A 15,638-nucleotide genomic window follows, 5' to 3' on the forward strand; every position below is an offset into this window, starting at 1 on the left:
TTGTTGTCATCCTTTTCATGTTCAGAGTTTGATTTTTGTTGCTGATTTCTATAATCTGATTGCTGAAATTACTGCAATGTTGAGGATAGATTGCTCCAACAAGAATGATTTACTTTTCACTCATGAAAGTTAGTTTGATCAACGTGATAAATCTATGATATTCATATTTTGTACATATGAACATGATGTTATTTGATCAAGTTACCATGATGCTCATGCGGATTTCCATTTAGAAGAGATAAAAAGAAAGACACAAGGAGTGCAGGACCATGTTATCTTTTGTTGTGCCATTGCTATGATTAGCACCTTTAGGTAAGTAGCCATTTTCAGGCTCTCGCCAATATTTGAAAGATTCTATAGTGGCTTAAAAAGCTTCTTGTCTAAAGTGGGTGCTGGTCCTGAAAGGGTAGGCAAAATTTTGAAAGTAACATGATATTAAAGCTTTAGAATAAAGAAATGATTTAAAAGCTAAAATATCATGATATTTTCAAAATATCAATTTTTTATATCTATTGTGATAATATCATGATAATATTTTGACTGGCACTATTTAGGAAATATTTGTGATTTGCTACTTCTAGAATATATCTAGTCTAATGCAATACTTAAGATTAAGTTGTTTCATAGTTAGCTTGTCTATCATGTTCTTTCTATCATATTAAGGATTCTTTGCTTAGCCTATATTTTTTTGTTTGTTTTTTTCAAATTCTGCGATTTTCCCAAGAAATTTTCAATAAAATTTTCTGATATTTACCGGAAAACCTATAATATCCTGAGATTTGCCTGGCCAAGATATGGCTTAGACCGATATTTGTGACTAGGTTAAAATTCACTATCTAATGCAGAAAGCGTGACTGTTATCCTTGGAAACTTTGAGCAAAAATTCTAATTCCTTATGGTTAATAATATTGATTAATGAAAGCTGAAAACTGATATATACATGACTAATGATAAATTAACAAAAAATATGACTACAAAATAAAAGATCGAAATAGAGACAAACACGGAAGAAATCAGGAAGATTTTGTTGATCATTCTCCAACATAAATTTGATTGTGTTCATGAACCATCATGGCATCTGATGTCCGTGTTAGTGTCATGTTGTGTCAAACATGGGATACACATGTTGTCCATGTGACAGATTGTTGCATTTAATTTTAAAGATACTAGTTTCTATGTGAAAACCCTAACTGTGCATGTAGAACATGGGTCTACGCAGCTCCAAAGATGAGGAATAATTTTGGGATTCGATGACTATTATGTCGATAATGCAACACATTTTGCAGGGTTTTAATAAATAATTAATTTCGATGTTGTATCTAAGTTTTTATCGCAGTTTCAGTGTATTTATCTAGTTGGCTGCGACATGATCAATTTTGCTTAGTCCAATGTATAACTTTTCCTGATCAACGACTACTAATTTACCTCTCCATGGATGCTAGTATTATTAGCAGATTCTATATAATGTTGGCTGATTGTCTTCCAACAAGTATAATGAGCTTTCTTGATTATAAAAAAAAAATATGTACATATAATTAGTTTCTCTATCTGACATCATACTTTGTAGTATCTTATTGTCATCTGCGGCTTATAGCAGGGAGCAAAACATTTGCCTTGTATTTGTAGTTTTGGAGGAAAGCTGTACTGTCTATCTACAGATTAGGGCAATAACAAACGAGAGATGTCAGGGGTGCCCTTGGTGGTGGTGTTACTGATAAGGGGCTACTCGGATGTCACTCATTAATATGTCACAAGTACGCGTATCCAAGATGTCGTGGATGGATACCCATCACTTAGATGGGCCACACACCACCTTCATTTCTGATGCCGATCATGATCTGGATGGATGGACGGCTCACAGAGAGCTGTGCATTGGTTGGTAGGTTTTGGATGCTGTCATCGCCAGCCGATGTTAACAGCATCTAAGGATCCATGATGACAAACTGATTCAGCCCTTGTCTTGGGGATGTAAACGGTTCGGATTGGTAGCAAAAACTAAAATCCATATCCTCCAATTATAATCTGATTTGGTTTTGGCTTAACCAACGCAACCAAAATGGAATAGAATTCGGTCAGATATAGACTAAAATCCGATTCACTGACATCCCTACCCTGACTTGATTATACACATACGTGTGGTCACTACTTGGTGGTAGTATTCAACTTTTCATTACTTGGTCGATCTTTTTTTTTTGGGTAAATGTTGGGGTTTGGTAAACTCCTACAAGTCTCTACCAACGGGGCCCCGCATGTCTGGTAGGAGCAGCTAGTTCACGTCACCTTGTGTTGGGACGTTGCAGGTTCAAAACCCAATGGTATAGTTGTATAACTGGTAGGGGTCTACCTAACCCTAGAAAAAAAAGACTCCTACAAGTTTAGTGTAAATAAAAAAGAAAAAGGGTGAGTACAATGTAAATATGAAGCGTTGAGTAAAATATTAGCTGCCAAAGCCAAGCAATTTGGAATATTAGCTGCCAAAGCCAAGCAATTTAGTGAAAGAGATGGTAAACTCCTTTTCTTCTTTTGGGAGGAGACAGCATAAATTTTGAAATTATATTTTCTATTTCGCATAAGTTGCTTGCTTAACCATGTTTATTTATTATTTATTGTTCTTATCAATGTTGTCAGTATCGGTATCGGCCCTGTATCGATTTGGCCAACGATTCAGGTGAATCAGCCAATACGGATACTCAAGTGAATCGTTCTGAATCAGCCAAAAACAACTAAAAAAATATTACGTGTCAATCAGAACGTGACACATGTTAAAGTCATTAAAATAATATTAAAAAAATAACTGTAGGTATTTTTTATATTCATTAAAAAAGCAGCCGATTTAGGGGTGAATCATGTCGATTTTTCTACCGATACGATACTGACAACATTGGTTCTTATTTCTTAATCAATTTTTATTCTGTCGTCATTGTGGCTTTTGATGCTGTTTTCCTTCTATTTGCGAGTTCGTGTATCTTCCGTTTCCCCAAGGTTTTTATTGCTGGTTTGCTAATATGCCCACCATTTTCCTTGTTAATTTCACTGTCAAAGTCAAATGCTTTGGAACCAAAGTCTATATTTTACGCCTCTGGAGGCATAAAAACGAAGGGCCCTTCTTTTCTATTGATATTGTTGGTGGCCTTCTATGTTGCAATATTACTGGTAAAGTATCAACGGGGCTCCGCTTGTCTGGCAGGAACCGTTAGTGCACATCACCTTGTGTTGGGACGTTGCAAGTTCGAATCCCAATGGGATAGTTGTATAACTGGTAGGGGTCTGCCTAACCCAGCTTTCTCTGTCAACAAAAAAATATTGCTTGTCAAGCAATATGGGGCTTGTTCAAGGAAATGAGCTAATTTCGGTCGTCTGATCTCTCAAGCTGTTTTAACAAATGCTGTCTTGCCTAGTTAACTGGGCATCAGGCCTTAATTTTGCACGTAACGGTGGACATCAGGCCAGGCTGGCTGCGGGTCCATTAGGGCCTGACAGGTCCACCTAGGGCCCAAACCGGGTTCCCTTTAAGAGGGTGTTTGATTCGCGGAAAGCTCTGGACAAGGACACCATGTTCTGTCTAGTCTTGTCTTGACCCTATCTGGGACAGTTATATGGTGTTCTTGTCTAGCGTTTGCATTGACCATGTTGGAACACTACTGACCATGTGTCTTGTGATTGATTCATCGTCGCAGACAATTTGGATACAAATATTTAAAATTTGTGTATTTTGATAAAAAAATAAAAATTCATCTTCTAAGCGTAAAAAAAAAAAGGTTAGATTTATCATGCTATTCACTCAATAAATTGCAAAAAATAAAAATTAAAACATACTTGCTAAAATTGAAAAAATAAGGATTAAAATATAAAACCCTTAAAATACAAGAATACTTGAAAATAATCAGATTTAGCATATACATTCACTTAATAAATTTAAAAAATAGTGATTAAAATTCAAAACCCCTAAAGTGTAAAGCATACAAAAAAAATCAGATTTAGCATAATTCACCTAATAAATTATAAAAATAAGGATTAAAGTACAAAGTTGTGGCTAGGTCTTTGATCATGTGGCAGTTTCTATGTGTAAATATAAAAAAATATAAAATTCCTAAAATCTAAAGTACATCTGAAAAAAAAAATCAGAGTTAGTATGCATTCACCCAATAAATTAAAAATAGGAACTAAAATAAAATAAACTAAAATCTACGCATGCCCGAAAAAAATCAGATTGAGCATGCATTCGCAAAAATATGAATTAAAATGCAAAGCCTTTAAACTTTAACCATACCTAAAAAAAATGTGATTGAGCATGCATTCACTCAATAAATTGTAATAATAGGGATTAAAATACAAAAATCCTGAAAATCTAAGCATACAAAAAAATAGATTTAGCATAAATTTATCTAATAAATTATAAATTTATGAATTAAAATATAAAACCCTTAAAATCTATGCATACTAAAAAAAATTAGATTTAGCATGCATTCACATAATAAATTGCAAAAATAGGCATTAAAAAAAATCCTAAAATCTAAACAAAAAATTTAACAAATCCTAAATGCCTAAAATCTTATTAGGGTTCACTATGAGAGAGAGTACCTCAGCTCGTCATTGGCCGGCAAGTGTTCCTCATGAGGAAGAAAACGATGAGAGGAGAGGAGAGTTAGAGGATGAGAAAAGAAGAGGGGGGACACCATGAAGAGTCGAGGTAACCCTCAATTCTCCTTCGTTTTCATTTTTTTTAACCTGTCTACTTGTGTCGGTCCCACAATGTTTCATGGGAAGAGGCAAAACATCGTGGGATGATGAAATAACGTTTGCATGGGCGTGTGGTTGCACATGGGCCCCATACAGTGGGCATTTCATGAACACTATCTTATGGGGATTCAACTGCTCCCCTTAAGCCCCATCAGCAAGGGCGGAGCCAAGAATTTAAGCTAGGGTAGGCACAAATGCATAGTAAAAATGAAAAATAATTTATATGACAATAAACTAGATGGGCAAGTACAAAAAAAATTGACGAACTACCATGTCATATTCATAATTAGGAACTTTGATTAAAACTAAACATGTTTTCAATAATAAAGAAAATTATCTAAGAACTATAAAATACTATAAAAACATGCATGTATACTTCAAAATTTAACTTTGTTTGATATAAAGACTAAAGAAAGTACTTTTCATGAATAATGCAATGTGACTAAGCTCAAGTTTCAATCTTGAAATGCATTCAGCAAGATATGATAAAGAAACACAAACTTCGTATAAATAAATAACTAATTAACATGTGAATAGGAATTGAATTAATTAAAACAAATACATGATAATTAAAAAAATACTAAAATTCTAAACTATGCTAATTGAAAAAAAAAAACTCCTAAAATGCCAAGTTCTAACCAAAGTCAAGTATTAAAAGGAAAAAATACATAACAAAATTTATGCCATTTAAACAAATACAAAATCAAAACCTTAAGTCTTACATCATCAATTATGCATTTATGCTATTCAAGCATGTAGAATAATGTTTAATGTTAATTAAAAAACAAAAAAACTTAAATTAAACATTCATCTTATTTAAAAATAAAATAAAAATCTAAATTCTATTTAGAAAGAATACAAAACCCTAAAGCCTAATAAAATACTCATGCTATTAAAAAAAACCAAATGAAAACCTTAATCATAGCAAACATCATTCATAGTTTTCATACATAAACTAATTAAAATAAAAAATAACAAAACCCCCAAATTTTTAACTAAAATCAAGTATGTGGATCATGTATAGTGTTGCTTAAAAAAATAAAAAAATAACTAATTAATATCCATATCATTAAAAACCTAAATGCTAATTGAAAAAAAATACAAAAAACCCTAAACCTCAATGCTAATCGAAACCCTAATTTTTACATCTTCAATTATGCATTTATGCCATAAACACAAGATATATATATATATATATATATATATATATATATATATATATATATATATATAGAGAGAGAGAGAGAGAGAGAGAGAGAGAGAGAGAGAGAGAGAGAGTAGAGTAGACCTCGTCTTGTGTGGTGCGCCATACGACTGTGCCGTTATGGGGTCGGCCCATCAAGGGCCATACAAAAGAGAGTGTGTGTGTGTGTGTGTGTGTGTGAGAGAGAGAGAGAGAGAGAGAGAGAGAGAGAGAGAGAGAGAGAGAGAGAGAGGTCTGACTTGTTATGGCTTGTGGAGTCATTGGCAGGGGCAAAGCCGTATAGGGTGAGAGAGAGAGAGGCCTACAGGTGGGGTCATGGAGAGGTCGAAGGCCAAGAGTGAATAAGGAGAGAGAGAAAGAGAGTGGGAGGGTGTAGGGTCACAGGCAGGGACGAAGCCACGTAGAGGGGGCCACAGGTGGGGTCACAACAAGGTAGAGCCGTAAAGGTTACGAGAAAATTGAAAGAGAAAGTGAGAGAGTGGAGCCCCGACTGCGGGGTCACGGTCAGGGGTGGAGACACAGAGATGGTGTTGTGTTTCAGGTGGACCTAGGTTAGGTTTGGGGCTTAGGTGGGCTCAGTTAGGTCTAGGTTTAGTCAAAGTCAAAATTAAGTAAACAAGGTAGGTTGGTTCTGATAGGTTTTAGTAAAAAAAATTGGTAAGCCCAAATGGTGTGGAGGAAAACTCCCAAATTTGGAGTGAATGTTCTAAAGTATTTAAGGAAAGTATATATCAATTTTCAGGGTCAAGTGATACAGGGATAAGTCAATACAATTTCTAAAATGGGATGGATAAACAGGACTGGACATTGTCAAATTGGGACAAACACACTTGGTTTGTAAAATCCATATCTTAGAACTGAGATATGATGAAATTATCGTTTCCGGAGAGTTGAAACTAGATATCCTAAGGAAGCTTGGGTCCAAATTTTAGACTACGGTTTGGCAACCTAGGCAATTTTTAGAAGTTAGACTAATTTGAGGGTTTATTAGTTTTCAAGTTTAGGCAGGATTGGGTCAAACAGGTTCTAAGTTAGGTTTAGGCTAGCAAAGAGGATTAACTTGACTTACCATACTTAGGCTGAGGTTAGTTTCATGGATTGTGTGACCTAGGAAGGTCTAGAAGCACTCTACACTTTCAGGTATGGTCAGTAATGGTGTAGGGGTCAAGAAAGACTAAACTACCCCACAAAACGGGACTGCATCGCTTTTGTGGATGCAGTCTTGGCCTAAACAGTTTAGGTGACTGTAGGGAATGCTAGGGATTGATCATAAGGTGTAAGAGAGGTCCATAGAGTGGCATAATACTTTAGACACATCCGAAAGGAAGGCTAAACAGTAAAACCAAAACTGACAAGTTTTCTATGTCGATTCCCAAAGTGGGGATCACCCTACTATAAAGATAAGGGTAAAAGAAGGGCTTGGACCCTTGGAAGGGATGAAGGACTAGCCTTGAGAGGCATCGGTCTTCACGTGGATAAAAAATGGGAGAGAGAGATGTAATAGAGGAAAGCGAGAGAGTAGAAAATGAGAAAAAGAGAGAGAGAGAGATGTCAGGGGGAAGGGACACTTAGGGGGGGGGGGGGGCGAGGGGAACGACTAGAGCCAGAACTTTGAGAATTAGATCTCCATTCATTCAATAATTTAAAGGGGTTCTCCATACCTTTATCTATATCACGAAGATTTGGAGTAAAGGCCTAATCCAGCTAATTCATAAGCTACAAAAGAATCTTATTGTGAAACAAGAACTAGACTATATAGATGATTTTAGAGTCTTATCTCTAACATGACTCAATACAAGCCTAAAGTCCTAAAATCATAAAAGACAATTAAGTAGATCTAATTGAACTCTAGACATGCAGGAAAAGTAGGAGACATTTTAGAGGGGATCCCTGCTAGCTTGCTCTCCTTTATTCTAGTGTTGACACATGTTATATTATGGATATGTTAACTCCATAAACTCCATAAGACACTGACACTTGGGGCCTACTCCTGATCCGCCACCTAAGCTGCCATATCAACATGTGTGGCTCTCACGTTGACTGGGTTGTCCATATCAGCACTAGGATTTGAATCTTTTCTTGGGTCTAGAGCTCTAGCTGAATTTAATATAAAAGACATAGAAAGTGAGTAGAAGTGAATGAGAAGTGATAAGAAGCAAGAAGAAAATGTTTAAGGAATTGAGAAACAAGGAGAAAGCTGACTTCCAAGTAAAGGGAATCAAAATTCTCATACTTCGGGAGTGGGTCTCACAAAGCTTCCCCTTCTTTTAAGAAAGCGAGCTTCACCATGTAGCAAGAAGCTTCGGGTAACCATAGTTTGCATAAACTTGTGCTTGACCGGGGTATGCACATGTTGTAGGTGTCAAACTCTCAAAAACCCACAGCGAACACACACATGTGCACATAAACAAAGGCGAATTGTTCCTTATAAGAACTACAATGGTGAGGTAAGAATAAAAAAACAAGAGACTTTTATTGCAAGGTGCACTACAATTTGAAAGTTAAGCTTTGAAGAGAAAAACAAATCTTCATAAGACTACAGTTTTGGAGTCAAAATGCATGCACTTAGTTAGCTCTCTAAGATAAAAATGAAAAATGTAAACTTTGAAAAATTACGTCTAACCTCAATATAAATTTCAAAATTAAGAAGTTTATTGTTTTGAAACTATTTTTTCACTTCTTTCAAAAAAAGAAACTATTTTTTTCACCATTCCTCTCTAATTTCGAATTAATAAAAAATTTAAATGTATCATTGAAGAGAAATCACATAAAGAATATAACTCAAGGTACCTATGTATTTTGACATTCAGTTAACGTAAGTATAACAAGGTTCATCATGGTGGTGCGGCGAATAAATCTTGAACTTAGTGCCTTATGAGGTGAACCCGATATATCACACATTATTTTTCAAGTTCTCAAGTGAACAAATTTTGAAACTGAACACGTTATAGCCTTGTCTTTATTATGGTGTAGCAAATTCTTTAAAGATTGTCCATGTCTCAATCTCAGTTCATACTGATATAGTCTGTAGTAAGGCAAAGATGAGAGGAAAACAAAGGGTGAGGGAAAGAAGGTAAAAGAACAATACAGAAAGATGCACTGTATTTCTAGTGTTGAAAGCCCGCACTTGTTTGTTTGGTCTTGTGCCTTTCAAAAGATGAAAAAAAAGTGGGGTGGTGTCGTTTACCAGGCTAAGACTAAATGAGAAGCCTTCCCTTCTTCTCCCCAACTTTTTGAAGGACTCCCCCCCACAATTTTCATCGATCTCCCTCGTTAATTCCGCTAAGCCACTAACTAGCTAGGGGGGAAAGCAAAACAAACTTGGCATTTCCACCTTTGCTCTTTGGATGCTTCAATTGCTTTGCTAGTCTGAAGACTTTGTCTGGCAGGATCAGCTAGTGCACGTCATATTGTGTTGGGACGTTGGAAGTTCGAATCCCAATGGTATAGTTGCATAACTGGTAGGGGTCTGCCTAATCCCATCTTTCTCTGTTGTATAGAACTGATGACATGGATGTGATTACATCCGCTTTTTTTGTAGGAACCCGCTTTTGGATCCCTAGAATATAACTTGTATACAGGCTTTTTCCAGTGATACAAAAATCAATGGCTATAAAATCACTGTTTTTTTTATTAAAAAAGACACAATCTATAGGTCGACTCCCTCTAGATGGACGATGCTGAACATACTATGAGGTCAGATTGAGTCAAAACAACTTGGATCATGAGATTCCAACCAAATTGTGGGTATAATAATTTGTATTAAATATATACTCAACAATATATTGTTCCCGTTGCCAGCGGATAATTAATGTACTTGAGTCCTAAAAAGCAACCACTTAAATGATAGATGTTTCAGACCAAATTAAAGCTTTTTTGCTACAAAAGAAAGCAACTATTCTTTAGCAATCGATTGCAAAAGAAAACACTAAAAAATAGTGAAAAAACATGTTTAGAGCAAAAATAGTTTAGTACGTTATTAATTTGTGAAGTAATGTATCAAATAAAATCGATAAAACATGAAAAATTATGCCTTTTCTTTCATACATGACGATTCCCATCAACATTTTGACCCATGTGATCAAATGGTTACTTGACACACAAAACAACAGGGATCAAATTTTGGTGGATCAAGGTAAACCATCTACATAGCCTTCTTTTCAGCGATCATCTTATGGCCCTCAATGGTCACAACCATGTAAATAAAAGTCAACATATAAAATATGAATTACACCAATCTTGCATTAAACCTGAAGCCAAAGCAAGAGCAATTATAAATCGAAGCAAGGTCAACGTGGTAAGACAATGACCAGCAAGGCCATGAAATTGGCATAGGCAAAGGTAAATGCAAATGGATTCGACTTAACACCTAGAGGACCTTGCCTTCTAAGCTAGCTTTAGGATATAGAATCCCATCCCATCTTATTTCATTTTTCAAGATGTGATTAAAACTTTTAGTTTGCTAATTAGTTTTGGAGGAAAATCAATTTTTCTTAAAACCATAGTTAAATAAAGTAAATCATGAATGTACTAGCCAGCTCACTAAAAGTCTAAATGTGAAAAGTGATCTTTAACATATTACATTCCACCTCAGTAAAAATTCAAATAAAAAAAACAATTTGAAACTAAATTCACGAGAAGCGTTCTTGATTTGTTTCATCAATCCCATCACTTAGGTACTATATCTAAACAGACATCGGGTACTATATATAAACACACATAAGAATGGTAAGAAAATAGCATATCTTCCCATGCACGAAATAGTTGATTAGTAAAAAGATGGTGCAAGTTGAGATTCTTTGACAACTTGATTTCTCCAACTTACCTGGTTGCCAGTTAAATATGTGGGCTCACTATTTGAAGGTTCAATGGTTGCAAAAGGGACAAAGGTTACGTCCTTGAACTACACAAGCTGCCAACCATTTTATTATGTCGAATAGCATGCACATGAATGGCACAATTTATTTTTATCAGTTTCTGAATGTCGTGGTAGCACAAAATAGATCGCAGAAGAGCCGCTTACCGATCGAATGCGGTCATGGACGATCCGAACGATACTTCGGTGAATGCGGGTGGTCGGCGTTCTCCTCAGCCAATTGACACCCACAATGAGCTCAAGCCAGAATGTCGAAAGGTGACCATAATCCTTTGAACCAAGAAACGGTAAGAAAGACCGACAATGCATAGATGACACACATCACACCACTATGGGTTTTCTATTTATAAGGAGATCTGGTGAAGGTCCATAATGAATTCATAATGAGCACTGATGGAGGTCCATAATAGTCATGAATGGTCAGTTACGAGACCTCATAATTGTCATGTAACCCTCAAAACCCAAGACCCTCTCTTATGTATGTCTCTTGATGTGCCCATGTCAATATGGGTCACATTCAGGTTGGATTCGATCTGATCTAAAATCCAACATTCTACCACTTGACTCATTGACATGAAAAATCACTTCATCAAGGTTTACTACCTTTATCTCGATTAAATTTTTATGTGGGTTTGCATGTTATCCTGCATTAAAAGAATGAATCATATGAGTCATGGAAATGAACACCTTTATATGAGATGTCATATTTTCATGTACAATAGTATTATTCATTTTCAGTGTTTTACATAGTAAAAATATATTTATAAACATAGTAGTCTCTTAACCCATTCTATTAGCCATTTTAATATTGTTATTCTATTATTATTTCTTCACAAATGAGAGACACTTTATACAGAATCAACAATATATAAAAGCTATAGAGAATCAATTTAATTTCATAAATGTGATCACATATAACCATAATGTATTGCCATACATCAGAAAGAATCAAGTAGACTCATCCTCCTTACATGTTGAGAATATAATTGCGGTGCTAGACCTTTAGTAAAAGGATTCATAATCATTTCTTTCATACTGATGATATCAATACACACTAAATGATTCTCTATCCAACAACTTCATTATCATAAAAGGTCTACAGTGGCCTCTCAATAGAGTCTACAACACCAGGACCCAAAATAGAGTTTCTTATCCATATGGCTTGAGACAAAATCTCATTTAAATCAATAAATTTTACCTCAATGGCTTTCTAAAATTCTTTTATTGTTCTGCAATGAGAGATGACACCTCGAATATTCTTAGCTACTCGTGATTGCAAAAGCAATAAACTTAGATTATTTGAGCACTCACACTTCTCATAGACAACCTTCTGATATGTTATTTTATTCTCTATACGAATGAAAGGTAAATCACTATGTACAAGATTTATATAAAAAAAGTAAACATGAGATACTTTATTGTTCACATTTTTTAAAGCAAGTATAAATAGGGTCATTATTGTTTCACCTTTTTGGAAACAATAATACTCAGAGTTATTTCATCTCCTCAATTCACAAGGAATTGACTTCAATTAGTGAAACTAGTAGATAATGTAATGAGAGATAATTTGGCATTGTACCTTTAGTTATAATCATAATTCATAGGTTGATGTACACACCTACTATTATAGCCTGTGTGAATTTAGAACACAATGGCCTGCCTTTGGATATAATCATTTCATTATAAAGTCACACACAATCGCAATATTGAATAACACTCTCAATATGATCCAAGGAATCTTCAATCAACACAACTCTAATCACTTTGGTGATATCCAGAGTGAGTTGATCGAGATCTTTTATTGCAAATATATTCGTATTAAAAAGCATGTTCATGCAATCATTATAATGCATGCATATTCATGCTAAACTATGCATTATAACATTAAAAATACAAATTCAAGCTACATCTCATATGCATATAAAATTTTGATGAAACATATCACATATATCATGAATTCAACCATAATTAATGCTTAAATATCATGGTTAACACAAAGCAATATAAAATGCATGCAAAAAGTCATGCATCCATGATAAAATTACACATAAAAGCATAAAGAAAATAACAAAAGCATGTTGTTACTGGTAATACATGGGGTCCTAGTGTTGGAACCAACCATAAAATACTATGAACCGGTCTAAAATGACCTCAAACCGATCAAGAAAGACTCTGAACCAGTCTCAAAACTACTGAACTTGTTTGAAACATGCATAAAAGCCTCTAAACCCCTAAAACCGAATGAGAAAACCCATGTTCTTTCACTGATACATGAAAACATGGTCTCCTCTTTTAGGAAGTGGTGAAAAACCTTTTGGAACCGGTCAAAAAATGCTCCAAACTAATCTCAAAATCTAGTAAATCAGTCACCAAACCGATTCTACTCCTTAAAAGGGTTAAATACTGCATGGATTCTGCTTTGGACCTGATCTGACATGAAACCGTCCAAAAAATAACTGTACTGGTCTTAAGAAGCCCAAAATCGATCCCCATAACCTACCTCGGGAACCTCTGAACCAGTCCTAGAAAGACCGTATCAATTCCTGGACCGATTCTGTCCTTAATGGGTTAAAGGGTATGGTTTTGGAGCTTATCCGACCTATAGTTATTGACTGGGTCCACTCTGAAATAATAATGGGTCCTGGACCGGGTCTTAGCGGGTCAGGCTAAAAACCCGATCCACCTAGAATGCTCATCGGGTCTGGGTCCAAGACCAGGTCTGACAGGGTCAGACGCAAACCCGAAACCCTATTAGGTCAGGGTCTCAAATCGGGTTCGACTGAGTTTTAGTCCCAATCCACTCAGAACCCACTTACTAGGTCCGGGTTTGGATTGGGTGCCTCTGGTGTGGGCTCAAATCTGGTCCACCCGAAAACCTTGAAACGGGTCTGGATCCGATCGGATTGGGCATGAATCTAATCCACCCAAAACCCCTAACGGGTCTGGGTCACAGATCGAGAGAAACATGGACCCAGTTTGTCTAAACCCTGGGACGAGTCTGGACCCTTGATCAGATCTCACTGGATCGGGTGCAAACCTGATCCACCCGGTCCCGCCAATGGGTCTGGGTCAGGGTCAGGGTTTGGGTCAGGTCTTGTCAGATTAGGTGAAGACCCGATCCACTTGGTCCTACCAATGAGACGGGGTCTGGATTGGTCCTGCCAGGTTGGGTGAAAATTGATCCATCCAGAAACCCATTATAGGGTTTTTGGGCCTGGATCGGGTGCCCCCCAGGATGGGCATAGATTCGATGCACGCAGAGCTCAGGATCGGTTCCCTGATCTGATCGGGATCCACTATAGCTGCTACAATGGAATCTTGATCCCTCTCCTCCCTGTAACGGTTTTTTTTATCAAGGTTGCTCCCACTCTTACCGTCTTCCACTGCCATCATGCATGATTGGCTTGCCGACCTTAGATGCCATGGTGATGGCGACCAACTGTCATCGGCCTCAGCCATCTGTTGGTGGCTGCAAGGGGCGAAAACACTAAAGCTGGAGGGATTCAACCCCTCCTTCCCATCTGGACTTTGCCGCTTATAGTTTCCTCCAGCGGGCGAACCGTGGGAACAAATCTACAGAGCTATCACCTTCTTTGGCTAGATCTTCCAACCTTCTCACAGGACCAACAGTTTCTCCGTCATCCAATCCACAACAAATCGAATGAAACCTACTTGTTACGCCAAGTATCCTATGCTACCCTATACTGTTGCGAGTGTTGCAATCACGCGTTGGGTCGTTTGTCGGTAAAAAATGGCATGGGTAGCCCCCCCCCCCCCCTTTCATCTGCAGACACATTCGACCAACCTTCAATCGCCGATGGTGACAACCGATCGTCGACGACCAACTGGCACTGTCAGGGTCACCTACTGGCAAAGAAAACAACCAACCTTGGGTTGCCTGTGGCCAATTGTGGTTGTTTACAGTCATAGTCTTTGGTAGTTGGCGGCTGCTTGTTAGAGCTTGATCCAGCCTCCCAGTGGCTACGATGATTTGTCTAAGGTGGCGGGGATTGCTAACGGAGCCTCTAAAAACATGGCAGAAAGCTAGCTTGTCGATGGCTATGCTTGCTGGGGGCGACTTTCGTCGGCCTTGACAGGGCTATCATAGTATTTGCAGTAGACCGACATATGGTGTGTTGCTATCCTGCACCTTCCTCCTTATGTTATCGATTCTCAAAAGCCAAATGATAGTTTGGCGAGGGAGAGCCACTTACCAGATGCAGTCATGGATGATCCGAATGACACTTCAATAGATGTAGGTGGTCGGCATTCTCCTCTGCCAATTGACACCAACAATGAGCCCAGGCTATAATATCGAACAAAGAGCAGGACCCTTAGAACCCAAAAACGGTGAGAGAGACTAACAATGCGTACTCATCACACCACTACGTTTTTTTTCTTATAGGGAGATTTGGTGGAAGTCCATAATGAGTTCATAATGGACACCGATAGAGGTTAGTAATGGGCATGGACAATTATGAGACCTCATAGCTATCATGTAACCCTCAAAATCCAAGAACCTCTCCCATGTATGTCCTTTGATGTGCCCATGTCAATATGGGTCACATTCAGGTTGGATCCGGTCCGATCTAAAACCCAATAATTTCAATCATAAAAAAGATTATCTTTAGTTCATCTATCGGCTTATATAACTGCACTTGGAACATTTACAGACCAACTTTTTTTTTAGTAATCCAACGGAAAAAATGGATCGCACATTAGCTGGCCTTTAGTTTGTCAAACCCTTTAGCCCCCCCTAGCTAACCACCAAGGGAGTAGCAAGGGATGCAGTTGCAATGGGTGTGGACTCGGTACACA

This window comes from Nuphar pumila, chromosome 4, assembly GCF_984573655.1.
Source record: "Nuphar pumila chromosome 4, dmNupPumi1.hap1.1, whole genome shotgun sequence".
NCBI lineage: Eukaryota > Viridiplantae > Streptophyta > Magnoliopsida > Nymphaeales > Nymphaeaceae > Nuphar > Nuphar pumila.